The sequence below is a fragment of the Choloepus didactylus genome, chromosome 12 (genome assembly GCF_015220235.1).
Source record: "Choloepus didactylus isolate mChoDid1 chromosome 12, mChoDid1.pri, whole genome shotgun sequence".
NCBI classification, from domain to species: domain Eukaryota; kingdom Metazoa; phylum Chordata; class Mammalia; order Pilosa; family Megalonychidae; genus Choloepus; species Choloepus didactylus.
In genome coordinates this window covers 39,489,476-39,504,182 of record NC_051318.1, presented here as the reverse complement: position 1 = coordinate 39,504,182, position 14,707 = coordinate 39,489,476, and the positions used below count along the sequence as shown (strand labels likewise).

The 14,707-nt window shown below is 39.4% G+C and overlaps 1 protein-coding gene across 9 annotated transcripts in view; it reads left to right on the top strand.

The window, feature by feature from the left end:
* Window positions 1-14,707, top strand: part of MBNL2 (muscleblind like splicing regulator 2) — a 167,572-nt gene that overhangs the window by 28,509 nt on the left and 124,356 nt on the right. The window contains exon 1 of one of the 9 annotated variants that reach the window (XM_037800518.1): window positions 13,183-13,312. The exons of the other annotated variants lie outside the window; for them this stretch is intronic. The gene's annotated coding sequence lies outside the window, so the exon portion shown is untranslated. Of the gene's footprint in view, window positions 1-13,182; window positions 13,313-14,707 lie in introns of those variants that run through there. 9 annotated transcript variants of the gene reach the window in all.

The following is a 14,707-nucleotide window of genomic DNA, read 5'->3' as shown; positions in this document are numbered from 1 at the left end:
GTCCATCTACTAAGGCCAATTCAATATACTGTGATTCTTTTTCAGAATTTATGTTCTGTTCTCATTTGTTTGTCCTTCTAAATGAATGCCAACGTTAATTGTCAAAGTCATTCCTCCCATACTTCTGTAACAGCCACACATTACCACCACCACCAAAAAATTCCTTTGAAATTTTATTAAGATTGTGTTAAATCTACAAATTAACTCCGTAAGAACGATTGTTAAATTATAAGAATGCTAACCTATAAATATCTCTCAATTTTATTCAAATGTTATTATCTATTTCCAAGTAAAATTGGGTAGTTTTTTAAGGTTTGTCTAATACATTCTCAATTATCATTACTCCCAGTTTTATGAAGATGTTATGAATGAAAACCTTTTCTAATATAAGTTCTAAGTCATTATTGCTGGAATACAGTAAAACTATTGATTTCATTTAACTTTAGTTATCTCATTTCTGGCAGCTTAACTGAACTTACTTTTTTATGGTTAGATTTAGCTTAATTTTCTTGAATTTTATCTGAAGATAATGATAACATTTGTTCCTCTCTCCCATTAGTTGTGTCATATATCTTTGTTACTTATATAATGTATTGGCTGTCCCATTTCTTGACTCTTTAGAAATCGTGAAAAGTTTATCTTCTGAAAAGTCTCAAAAAATAAATGGTCAGTGACTGATGTTTCTCTGTATTTTATATCTCATTGTTAATGCATGTTTCCCCCAGGGAATTTTAATCTAATTATAGCAGTCAGCAGCATATTTTTCATCTTGGTAACTGAACTCTAAGACATGTAAGGATCTCATAAACATTAGTTTTATGATATTAAAAATAAAACTCTGGATAATATATTTAAGACTGATAATACATAAGTTTCCTATTTCATTGAAAATATAGCTTTGATATATAAATTTAACACAAAGAGAACCAACCACTTTTTTTGCTTTGTTTCATTCATCCATCCATCCACCTATCTTTTCAACAAATATTTATTGTATGCTATGCTAGAAGCAAAAAAAAAAAAAAAAAGAAAATTATAGTCCAAGCTCTACAGAATCTTAGGCTTACTAAGGATACACAGTTCTGTTCACATGGTTGCTCCCCAAAATGTGCCTGCCTTGATAATATGCAATGAAGTGAACACCTACAAACTTATTAAGTTCTTGTTCTATTCTTATTAATATGCTTAGGATTTAAAACTTGATCCTCTGAACGTAAGACCCCTGTGACTAAAACCAGAGCAGTTGATGTTCCTGTGGATCCTGTTCATTCATTACCAGAGGCCCACCCTTTCTCCCTCTCAATTTCGTGTACCATCATCAAGGCCTTCAGCTGAGGAAAGTTTGGAGCTATATGGATAAATGCAAGAAAATTAAGCGTGTTTCAAGTTTAGAAGTTTCCCAGTCATTAAAAAAAAAAAAAAAAAGAACCACCCACTTCCTTTATCTTATTCTTCCTTTATAAAATACTGATACACGAAAATTTTATTTTGAGTCAGCAATACCATAGTAAACACATTAATACTTTTTACAAACTATCATATAGTGTTCCCTGGAAGTTCACATTCTAGCAAATGTCATAGATTTTTCTCAGAAGTTTTCTAATAATTTTTTTTCAAACAGGTAAATTTTGACTATTAAATGCTGCAGAATAAGAAGCATTTAGAAATTCAGATTAAGCTTTTATAACACTAGATCATTTCCATCTTTGTTAATATTCCTGATTGCTCTTTGAAAAAGTAAACTATAATACACACCTAAAATTTTTAAAGGTTGATATTAATCCATTTTTTGAAGCATGAGGTAGTACTTTGTAATATTATGATTGAAAAGGAAGGTATTTAGAAATATTCTGAGAGCAGCTCATGAAAAGTTTGGTTGTGAAAGGTTAAATTAAAACAAAAACCAATGTAATTAACTTATTCCATCTCTAAACTGGTGAAAATCATTCACTTCTCTTTGGAAAATATTTTTTCCAGTGTAAGCATCTACTTTGAACTTGCCTTTTATAGCTTCTTTTGACAATAAACCTAGCTTTTTCACCCCCACTATACTACCTTACTTCTATATTTTATTCTTCTAGTTGTAGGGACATAAGATCATGTACAATTCAAATTTTTTTTTTTTTTTTTTTTTTACTTAGTGAGTGAAACTTTTACAGAATGTCAGATAGGGATTCAGGTATTCTTCAGGGTTTTGGGGACTACTGTTGACTTGTGCTTATCATACTGTAGCCATTTGGCATATCTAGTTGAAGTTTGCGTAGGAGTAACCTCCAGGACAGCCTCTTGACTCTATTTGATCTCTTAGTGACTGAAACCTTATTTTGTTGCCTTTCTTTTCCCCCTTTTGGTCAAAAAGGCATTAAATTAAATTTGTTTTTAATTACTATATTAGCTGCAATCATAGTGCATATTCTTAATAAAAATAGTTAATATGATGGATTTCTTAAAGCAAAATTATTAGAGTCTCATCGAAAATGAGCAAATATAACTGAAACCCTGAAGATGCTACTTTCCAGTGACTTGGACAGCCCAAGTGCTCTTGGCTGGTCCTGATATTCTAGCAAACAAAATTCGTAAACTAGACTTCCCAGCCTCAAAGGTGACACTAAATCCAGAGTTAAAATCATGATTTTAGGCATGGGAATGATCTGTGGAAGCAATATGTTCTTTTCAGATGAGAGTTAGTAATAACAGGTGAAATCGTTAGCCTTAATGAACTGTATGTTTCTGCTGACACTAACAAACCACACCCCAGAGGCTCACAGGTCTCTCCCTAAAGATCCTTCTCACTACTAGGCAAGGAACACAATTCCTAGGAATTCCAAGGTAGAAGAGGCCCTGGAGGCTCTGTAGTTGAGTATTTCTTGAGTTTTTTCACCGAAGAAGGACCCTAATAACAGAGAAGAGGGAAGTTGGACACTGAGTATTAGAAGGATGGTGACATAACTCTTCTGATTTATCTAAATTTTTTTTTTGTAAATCATGCTTTCTACTCCATTACATAGGTTTCCTCTAATATATTAAATTTTTAAAAAGTTTAAAATTGCTTGCCACTTTAATTATTTAACTTTCCTTTTCAGAACCCCAACAACTTTTTAACTGAAATTGAGGCTTCCATAAGCTGTGACATTTAGCTATTCATACCCAAGTTTGACGAGCATCGCTTGGTCCACATCTTCTTTATACAGTTGAGTAAACTGAGGCCTGGAGAGGGGTTGCGACTCACCCCCATCTCCTGGCTAATATGCGGAGTGACTTAGAATCAGTCTTCCAACTCCCAGTCCTACCCATTTTCTTAAAAACAATTAGGCAATTAAGCTACCCTCAAAGGGCAGTCAAGTGTATTTCAGAGGACTTTTACATATTTCCACTTTGGAAAAATAAATATTATTGCCTTTACCTTCTAGAAAGTACCTGGCACCTATGGGCTTATTGTGTTATGTTGGGGAGATGAGGAGAGCTGAGCCAGTTTATGAAGCATCCATTATTTACCTGTGGACTTGAACATTCAGACAATCCCTTCTTCTTTCTGGCTCTTGGTAGCCAAAGTTCTTCTTTTTCTGAAGGTAACCATTGAGGAAACCTAAAGGATCTACTTGAGCTAGGTAACAGTAAACCCTTCAGATTGCTAGCTAGGGACATGGCTCTTAATTACCAGTTTTCTTTGAAAATATTGGAATTACCATTCAAGAAGCTGAAAGAACCTTGGAGTGCCTGTTAGCACGGCTGCCAAGGAGTGGGTTATAGCACCTAGCACAGTGGGGAACTCACAGCCAGACTTAATAAATATTTGCTGCTGATGAGCTCTTCGTACTGGGAAAAATTGTGCAGACAGTATTATCTACACTAAGTGTGGCAGAGGTTATCAGAGTGGTATTAACCAAATTTTCCACCATCAATGTTAATCTTCCTTCCATGGCTCAGTAAGGACTCCAGGGAAGACAATGCTTTATATTAGTATTCTGTTTTGTCTTCCAAGTTCTTTCACAGCCCTATATCACCTAGTATAGATAAGGCAACTGAGGCTGCAAATTAAATAGCTTGCCCAAGGGAACCTGGTTGTATAAAATGTATGTCTTGATTTTTAGTAGTGTGGATTTAAGTAAGCAATCCATTTCTCATTTAAAGGCCCACTTTATGTTAAATCCCAAGTAAGGCATTTTGATTATTGCCAAGAAGACACATTTCAATAAGCAAAAAGCCATTTATGTCTGCATATAGAGAGTTTTATTGTAATCATAAGAGTTATTTGGCATTTCATCCATAGTTAGAAAACGACTGCATTAGCAAAATAATACTTCCAATGTAAAACTATTGACTGCAGGGTCAAGTTTCTTTTTCAACACAGTGTTAATGACAAAAACATTTTGGTTATTGAAATATGCAAGGAGTATAAGTAGGTAGCCATGTGGTAATCTGCTTACCAGAAAGGGCATTATTCAGACTCAACCTTTTTTTTTTCCCTTAGTTTTCATTTTATCTTGTCAGATTTGTTTTGATTCAAACTTATTGGCTTTCTTAGAGAGGAAGGTCTGACCAGTTTGAGGAATAAGCAGCATTAGAAGAGCAATTGAAGGATGCACCTGAGAACTCAGATGATAAAATCATTTTGGAAAATAATAAACAAGTAACTTGAGAGCTTGTCATAAGGGTGGTATCACAGATTATGCCAGGTTATTAATTTTCTGACTCAGCAGTAAGCACTCCTTTTAAAAAAAAACACTTAAAGAAAAAATGGATATGTTTTTTAAAGAAATGCAATTAATTGGTAGAGGGGAATTGAACTGAGTGAAGGCCACGAGTCAGTGGACCAGAAAAAGCAAGCTTACTTATATTTAAATAAGAATTATTTATTTGAGAAAATGTGCAAAATGTGTAGCTACAAGAGCAATGTTTAGTACATTAAAAGATGTCCTAAGATTTCTTGGTTGTATCTACACCCACATACTCAGTTTGTTTGTTTTTCAGTCTTTTTTGTTGAAACAGACCAGTAAACTCCATGCAAACAGTGGAGCACAGCCTCATGTGCAGGGCGAGGTCATCGGGTTTTATAATTTGCTCCTTCATTAACAGGAATTAGGGAGAGCATCAGCCTGTTCCTCAGTTTCCTGTTCTATAAAATGGGAAGAAGCATGATTGCCACCTCAGATGTTGCTCGTGACAAGGTGCGGTGCAGCCCGTGACTGTTATTTTTCCTCTCCCCCGCCAGTTTCCCTGTCGCACTCCTCAGAGTAGTGGCCTGTGGTTGCCATGGTGACACAGCACCGGGTGACGTTGCTTAGAAATAATGACAACTGGTGGCAGCAGGGAAGCAGTGCCAGAGTGGTGATTAGCCTCTTAGGAGTGCCCCGTCTGGGCAGAAAGGAAACTAAAGAAGCTGTTCTAGAGCAAAAGAAGGAATGGGAGGGTGAGCTTGATTTACCAGAGCTTGATTTAACAAGTCATGTTGCTGCCTCTACCTGCATCCAGTGATTAGCCATCTTGTCACTGAATAACGTGTGTCACCAGGCTTACGTTTTTGTAGAATATACACTTTGTTGCCAGTTTCTTTTGTTTGTTTGTTTTATTGCTCAGAACTTGGAGTTTAAACAGAGTACATATTTGATGTTGATTTTGATTTCTAGCAGTTAGCTCAATTTCCTGAAAGATAAGAAAAATTGTTGACTCAGACTCATTTCTGTAGCCTACTTCATACTTGTGGCTTGAGTCATTCCTTGTCAATGGTGATTAAAAGATACAGCAGGAAATTGATTTTTTTTTTTTTAGGGTGAGTGAAATAACAACAAAACAAAATCCCTGTTTTAATAAATTGTCCTCTCCCCAATACTGAATTCCTGGGTTCTGCTTTTTCTGCTGCAGTCAATGGTGAGCTCTAGGGAAATTTTAATTTTGTTGATTATTAATGGAATACCATCACTTGCATGTCTGACTCTGCTGACATCTTTGCCATAGTGTTCAAATAAGAGAGTTGCATCTGTGTCCTTTTGAGTTCTTCTGGACTCTTGGAACCTCCATTCCATGTATACCATATCTGGTTCCATACCAGAACAACCATATCCTGCAAAGATAGGGGGAAGGGGTGAGATGTGGAAAGAAGTTGGAGAGCTGGATGGTTCTTCCTAGCAAAACCTCTCTGGGCTGTACCAAACAGGTGGATTACAAATCTCAGGAAGAAAGGGACCTGGTTGTGGCCACCACCTTAGAGACCAAGGCAGAGGAATGCCTGCTGTCTCTGGACCCCCCCAGAGATACGTTAACCTACCCAGAATGCTCTGTGTTGAGGTCCCAAGTCACTCAAAAAATGAGTTTTTACTTCCTAGAGAATACCAGGATGAAGAGATGGTATTCTTGGAGGCCAGTCTTATTAAGGAACATATTGAGATCCAATTCAGACTTTTATCAACCTTTGTTGCTAACAGCCTTCAGGACCTAGCAATGTTCCTATTCAGAAATTTCGCAAACCTCCTCTAGGTGTGACATCACAACAGCTGCTACCACTGCGCCATGAAGCCTGGGCTGGGACGTGTTGATGATATCTTGGTACTTAGTCACATTTCATATGCCATGCTAGTAGAAGAGAAAATGTGAAAAAGGAAAGCTAAACCTCTGAAATATCAGTTCCCTGATCTGGGGCTTAAGCATTCATCCTCTACCTCTTCAACCCTCTTTACTTTGTTCCTTCCCAGCTGCTGAGTGCTGCAGTGTCATCTCTCCAGCCCACCCAGATCCTCTTTTGTGCTGCTCCCATGGATCTGAATCTGGAGCAGAAGTACTTTGGACTCTGCAAATGTACCCCCTCCTCCAATACAGATGCTCCTTTTAGATCCCACAGCTTAAAAATCTTGCTAACAAATCTAGGCTAGATCCAGCCAAGATGATAAGATTTTCAGAAGAGTTCCTAAAAATACATTTCTCCTCAAATCAGCCTTGTCAACTATGGTACAATCACAGAATTTTAAGGACAGAAGTGGCCTTAGTGATTGTCACACCCCCTACATTTTGAAGTTAAGAAACCACCAGAGTCCCAGAGAACTGAAATTATAGCAAAAACAACCACTGTTGAGAAATATTTCAAATCACATGATGAAGATGGAGCATAGCAAACCATGAAGGCAGGCACCAACTGTGAGCTATGTAGCATATTCGTTCATTTATTTTTTCCATTTATCTATCTACTCATTCAGCAAATATTTATTGCTCACTTACTATATTTTAAGGACAGGTGTTGCCCTAGATGTCAGGGATATGGATGGATGCTGCCCTCATGAGCATTACATTCTAGTTGGGGGAAAAAATAAATAAGGAAGAAAATATGAGAGTGTCAAATAATGATAAGGTCTTTGGAGGGAGACAAAGCAAGGTGAGTCAGGGTAGGGCAGAGGGGCTGATGTAGAATTATTTCAGGAAAGGCGTCCCATAGGCTGGCATCTGAGCCATGTCAATATTTGGAAGAGGAGCATCCCCAGCAAAGGGAACAGTGAGGTCAAAGCTCTGAGGCAGGCCAGATTGAGCTGTTCAAGGACCAGTCCATGGCCTGGGTGGCTGAAGGTGAGTGAACAAGGACAGTGGAGGTGAGAGCAGGAATGGGGGCGATCATGGAGGTCTGCGTAGGCATCGCAAGGCTCTTTGCTTTCACTTGCACTGAGGTGGGGAGCCATTGGAGGCTTCTGGCAGAGAAGTGACATGAGCTCATTTACACTTTCAAAGGATCCCTCAGGATAATTTGAGACTGGACTGCAGGGGAGCAAAGTTAGAAGTGTGGATGTAGTGGTTAGGGGGCTATTTGCACAAATCCAGGCAAGTGATGATTTTGGCTTAGATAAGGGTGGAAGTAGGGCAGGTGGTGAAAAGTGGCCAGATTCTGGATCTCTCTGGAAGACAAAGCCAAAAGAATTCGCTAATGGATCAGATGGGGGGTATGAAAGAGAAAGAGAACGGGAGAGAGGAAGAGGAAGGGAGGGAAGAAGAGAGAGAAAGAAAGTGAAAGAAAGAGAAAAAATACAAATTTGGGAGTTGACAGTGTCTTCTGTATTTTAAAGCCCTAAGACTAGGTAACGGAGTTTTTAGGAGGGGCCTGGTGGAGTTTGCAGCCAAATTGCCTGTGTTCCAGCCCTTTATCTCCCTCCACGTTTGCCATCCACAGATATGCTAGCTTCCTACTTCTCAGATTAACACAGGCCATCAGGCATAAACTCTTTGATCTTTCATCTTCATTGCCTTTCTCTTCAAAAACATTATCTCAAATGGTTCTCAGTAAATGTTTGTCCTAAGCTAGTACCTGGGCCTTATCTCTCCATTAAAGATGCTGACCCCATGGTTAGTACTGTCATCCCAGAGATCTGTCTACTGTACACAGCTTCCTCTAACACTGTCCAGGACCGACTTTTTCCTTCTTGTTGAGATATGCATGCACTTCTTGTTGCACCTTCTACCAAGCTGCTCATTCTGATATAAGGGAAACCGTGAGCTCTATACTCATTTGCAGAACACGTGTGATTAGTATGTGCTGAGCTTATTTATGATTGATCCAGCCCCTCCTAGTCGGGGATACCAGCCAGGATCACTTCTGACCTCACTCACACGCAGGATACTTGGCATGTGCAGGTGCACACACATGCACACATGCAATATCAGGAGACTTTAGTATGCATTCAGAAACAATAATACAATAATGGAAACAGTTTCTGCCAAAGAGAGAACAACCTATCGTCCACTTCTTCAAATTCTGTAGCCTACATATATATACTCTTGTCATACTTCAGGCCTTTTTGTTACTTTAAAGTGTCCCCTCTCCAAGGTCTTGACCTTTGAAATTGGCATTGTACTCCTCTGTTCCTGTTCTCAGCTTTCCAAGGGTAGACGGAGAAAGCAACAAAACCATAATCACTTATTCAAACAAATTCTTACTATTTCACAGAAGTTGTATCTCCTGAGCCACTTGGTATGCCCTTCCTTTAGCTCCTGTTCTTTTCTGTTTCAGCCCATAATGGATGTTCTAAGCTTAGAGGCCCTAGCTCCATCTTGTCTGTCTCGGGGTGGTGGGGGGAGGTATACATGACAAAAGCACCCCCAATTTCATTCTCCTGCTCTCTAACATTAAACCAGGCTGCAGCCCTTACTCCCAGTCCTTTGTCTGAGTCATGTCTTCTAACCAAGGCTGACATCCAGCTGAGCTGCTGATCTTGTCCTTCTCCCCTCTTTAGGACCCTCTTTTTGCCAATTATGGCTCTCTCCCCACACTTTGATCCTACCACTTTCCCAATCTAGTGTCATGCTTCTCTCCTTCCATTCAGAAAATAAGGGAAAAGGGGGTGGCGTGATGGGATAAGCAGGTACTCTCCCAGGTGTTTTACGTAGTACATCCTTACAGTTCTGGGAGGAAACCTGAGCTTCAGAAAGGGTCATGTCCCCAAGATCACACAAGATATATGCCCATCTGATTTCAAGGCAAAGAGAGTTACAAACTTTCCTTGCTGCTACATGGCATTCTTGCAGCACCAAAGACACCAAAAAGCTCCAGGCACTGAGGGCCTCATTTCCCCTGCTGCCTCTCCCTTCCACCCCCACAGCAGTGTGCTACAGAAACTGCCACCTTGAAAGTCAGCAGGGACTTCCTATGATATCTAGGCACCACTTATTTGTCCACATGACCCTTAATCTCCTTGTGGTACTGGACTGTTTTGGCCATTCCCTCCATCTTGAAAATTCTGAACCTTCTCTTCTGGCACCCTTGTGTCTCATTATTCTGAGGATCTTCTCTCATTATTCCCTTTCTGTGGCTTGATCTGTCACCTTTAAATAACTAAACGAACTGTCCTTGACCTTATTCTCATCTTTCTCTTTTCTCATGTAGACATAGAGATACAGATATAAATTAAATTGGTCAGGCTCACTCTCTCACTTGAGCTCTCTCTTTTAGCCATACGGTGGTTTCAGTTGTCCTTTCTATGAACATGAATGCCAACTATATATCTATGGCCATGACTTCTATGCTGCCATTTCCAACTGGCTACCAGTTCCTGGTGTCCCTTCTCCCAGGAATGTCCTTCTACACACATAGAATCCAAACTTCAAAGTCCTCTTGACTAACCCCTTTCCTGCACACCTCATTCCCAATCTCAATTACGTGTTTCTAATGAATTTACCCCAGCAATAATCTGGAAAAGCCCTCCTCCTTTCCTTCCCACCACTGCAACATAATTTTGAATTACTCCTTTTCTCCTGGACCACTGCTATAACCTTTAGCCATTTCACCATTTGTGAGCTCTTCCAATTCAAATGCATCTGAGGAAATGCTAGCAGAGAAAGCTTCCTCCAGGTGGGGTTGCATCTAGATCACTCTGCTGATCACCAATGTCTGCCATACTAATTATCCTGGTATTTTAATCCCAAGTCTACCAAGTCAGTCTGATGCAGCCTAACTCCCTATACTGCTAGTTATCAATAAAGAACATACTGTCCCCTAAGGAGCACTATGGGAATTTAAAGGGGCACTTTTTTCTATCATCCAAATGGTTAGAGAGCAAACAGTCAGGAGAAAAGGATGTTAATAGATCTTCCAGTGGATATGACTCCTTCACAGTGAAGAATTGCTCCATATCTCAAATGATTTTTGAATGTCCTGCTGTGACAGTCACATAAAAAGTCTGTTCATAGTTACCCGAGCCAAGATCCTAACTCTGTTTTCCATATTTACACAGAGTGGGCTGTTTTTTTAAAATCTTAATACACGCTAAATTTTCCATGAATACAACAACCATGTAATTTGAGGAAAGATTGCTCTTTAATTTCTTAGGAACTCTATCAGGAATTGTTCAGCGTTTTGAAAAAACATGTCACTTACACCTTTATCAGTCTCTATTTGTGCCTGTCACATTGATGACGATGCTATATATAAATGTCAGCATCTGACCACTTCACACTGTCTTCTAAGGAAATGTGCTTAATTATTGACATTTAAAAATACTCATTAGTTGATAATAAATTACTTATCCCAGTTATCTTATAGTTCTGGCTACATTATTATTTTCACTTGATGATAATAAAAGTTATGTTACATATTTTTGTTATAAAAGGGGTATTGGCATTTGTGGATGTATAGGCAGATAAAATTGCCATCACACTGGTGACCATAAAGAGGGAGAAAAGGAAAAAGGTGAGCTGAAAAGCAGCCCTGTCCTTCAGAGTCTGTGGCTGAGGAAAGAAATGCAAATTCTAACAATTCCTTCTCTGGACATTCAGAGCTAGATTTCAACCTGCAGTTTGATTACACTTGTGTCTGGCAGCAGCCACTGGGTCCTGGACATCCAGGAAACCGGTAAGTGCTATGTCAGTCTTACATAGTATCTAATATAATTGCTATTACTTTAATAAGAGAGTCTCATAACTGAATTATAAATATTTGGATATAAAACACAGACAGAGTGAAAGTATAATTTGAAAACATATATGTGTTAAATACATTATATCTGGGTGTGTTCCAAGAGTATGTTTAGAAATTCCCTACCCCCCTGCTAATTGAAGACAGGATTTCTTTCTTTGCCCGTTCCTGGAAACTGCAGTGAAAATGGATTAGAAATTTTCACATGTTAATATGAGTACTTGGTTTAATGAATTTTCACTTGCACTTTAAGATAGACGATACATAAGAAAAATTTAATTGGGAGTTTCTCCTTTTATTACCTTTATCATAAAACTCATAAAACAGTGGTTTATCTGACTCTCTGTGTGAACTTGGGATGCCTGTGTTTTATCTTCCCTATAGAAATGTATTTGTAGTATGTTCAGAAGAATAAAGCACCACGTAAAGTGATGACATCATTGTTAGCTATGTTTCTTCCCTTCGAATGAGTCAGTATTTGGAATTAATTTTAGAAGAGGATCTATCAAAGGTTTGTTTAACTATTATTCTGGGAGAGGCTTCATAGCTTGTTCCCAAATTCACAGAAAGGGCCTTTCTACTTAATTGACTTACATTTTGTTGACTTTGGAGAAAATTCTAACTTTTGTGAGTAAAAGATTTCCAACTCTCACTTGTGTGTATTTGTGTGTGTATATACACATACGCAGACGGTCTTAAAAGAAACCAATTTAAATGTGTCTAGAAAGAAAAATATTTTTATAGACAATTGCTTTTGCTGCTCACTCCACTATTTTTTCTTCAGAAAGGTCAATGAGGTCCTTGATTTCATTTGCAGTGGGACCTCTCGCTTCTGTATGTTGTCTTGGTCCATTTAGCTTCCTGTGGGAAGGCCCCAGTTAGAAACCCTCTCCTCAGTGGCCGGGATTACAGGGCAGTATGAAACCTCACTCCTGGGGGTCAAGTGCTCTCAGCCCAGTACTTCAATGAGCACACTCCTCCCCGCCCCTCTCCAGTGGAGGAGTCTGCATCTGATAGGCTGGGGATGCAGTCAAGCCATTGATCAACAGAAACAGCACCTTGAGAGCGATTTTAAATTGGGCTCCAGAAATAGAGGTGGGGATACTCCAACATCAAGCCACTCACGGGGAAGAACATTTTTATTTTTTAGAATATATGTATCAAGAATTTGAAAATTAAAAATAAGAAGCTCAAGGAGACATCATTTCCTTATTGTGATTAGATTTATGCAAAATAAAGTTAAAGGCATCCTATAAATTACTTAATGAATAATGAGTCCTTGACTGTGTGACTCAGAAATCAGTTTGTTTTGCAAAGATCCTTTAATCAGCTCCCTAGGAGGCCATGTCTGGCAGACAGCTTAAATACCACAGATGACCGAAAGTAACTAGAGGAGCTATGTGCTGCAGAACTATTTTCCTTAAGGCGGTATTAAATTTTGATCAATCTCAGTGTCAAGATTGGACCTGATTGATGTTTTCCCTTCAAAAATGTACAAAACAACTACAAGCTTTGGCAAGGTGGGGACACGGGGGGTACACGGTCTGGACTTGTCGGAGAGTAATGGAATGGATGGAGTGGAAGACCGGTCCTTCCAAACTTGCCCTGCTTCAAAATTTAGTAGATACAAAATAATAAGAGCAGCAAATTCTTTTATAGAGTCAACAGTCGCAGCTTTCTGAAAATCCAACACTTAGGAGAGTTTTAAACATATTTTGAAAACTGAAGTTACATCGAAATAAAAACCCTAAAAATAGCTTGGGATTATTTTGTAGAGCTGACTGCAAGTCCTTTGGCATTTCAGGAAATACTGAGGAACCTCATTTCTTCATCTTCAAACTTTCCAGCTTACCTGTCCTTTAAAGATGAGTCAGACAGTGAACCTGGATATTTGTTATTCTGTGCTCCCTGGAGAGAATGCAATGCTAGGTGAGAGAGAACCGCAGGGGGGGGACTGAGGGCTGAGATGCTGTGTCACGGGTCACCAAGGAGCCCAGGTCCCTCTAAGACATTCTTCTTTCAGATGAGGGTGCCAGAAGCACAGCCGCACCCCTCCATTCCCCAAAGGCCTGTTTCATCTTGAATAGTTACAGGGCTAGGAGTTAGTCTATTTTTCTCATTTGTGTAGAATGAAGTCTTACCATTTAAAATCTCTCAGGTGTTTTTTGTTTAGTCTAGTTTTGTTTTGTTTTGTTTTTATTGATCTTAAACACAGCCACTGGGAGAAGCCATGGCCAGCTCTCCTGAAATTATTTTTGTGGGACTCACTGAACCCAAGACCCTGCAGGCAACTCAGGGCAGACATCTCTGTTCTCTCAGCAGCCAGCAGGATGCCTGGCATATGGGAGGGTGGCAAGTTATGTTTATTACAGTGGTTCTCAAACTTGAGGATGCATCGGTATCACCTGGAGGGCTTATTACAACAGATTGCTGGGACTCAACCCCAGAGTGTCTGGTTCTGAATGGCTTGGGTGGGGCCTAAGGATTTGCTTCCTTACCATGCCCCAGAGACTGCTGATGCTGCAGGTCAAGGTGCAGCACTTCGAAAATCACAGGGTCAAGGCTTCTGGGTTTTGAATTTCAAATAGACCTTCCCTGGGGTAGCTCCCCACCCCCACCACCAACCTACATTCCTGCTGGAATTTTCCCACAAGATAAAACTGAAATTCCTTCTTCCGGGAGTTATTCCCCAAGCTTTGATTTTGGTCTCTGTTTAAATGCAAATATTCTTTGGGGGAAGATCAGGAGGTCATTCAACAAACATTTGTGGAACATGTTCTACATGCCAGGCACTGAGCTGAACTATGGAGATTAAAAAATAACAGACAAGTCTTTGCCCTGTAGTAGCGTCTACTGGTGGGAGGTGGTCAGATAAATCAATAATTATAGTTCTCATGAATTAAGGAATAATGATATCTATTTAAAAACAATTACCAGATAGTGTTAAAAGATGGGTTATAAGAGGCCTAATTAAAACAGGGCTGAGGAAGACAAAGGAAGCAGCACTGGGCCAGAATGCAGGGTCAATGAAGGTTTGCCAGACAGGGTGACTCAGCTGAACTTTGATGAGAAAAATCATATCCTCTTCTGTGAGGGGACTTTAGAAAGGCAGGATAGAGAGAGAATAGATTTCTGATTATTGGAGGAAGATGGGGAAAAGGGGATGCCAAAGGAGAAACAAGGGGCTGCAGAAATAACCACAGCAACCACTTCAAAAGTTTGCCTAGGTTCTACACTTTGAGCACTTTTGGAATTGTTTGAGATGTGAGAAATAAAACTGAAGCACAAGTCAAAAAGAAATGCGGCAAATGGCAGCCCTAGCAA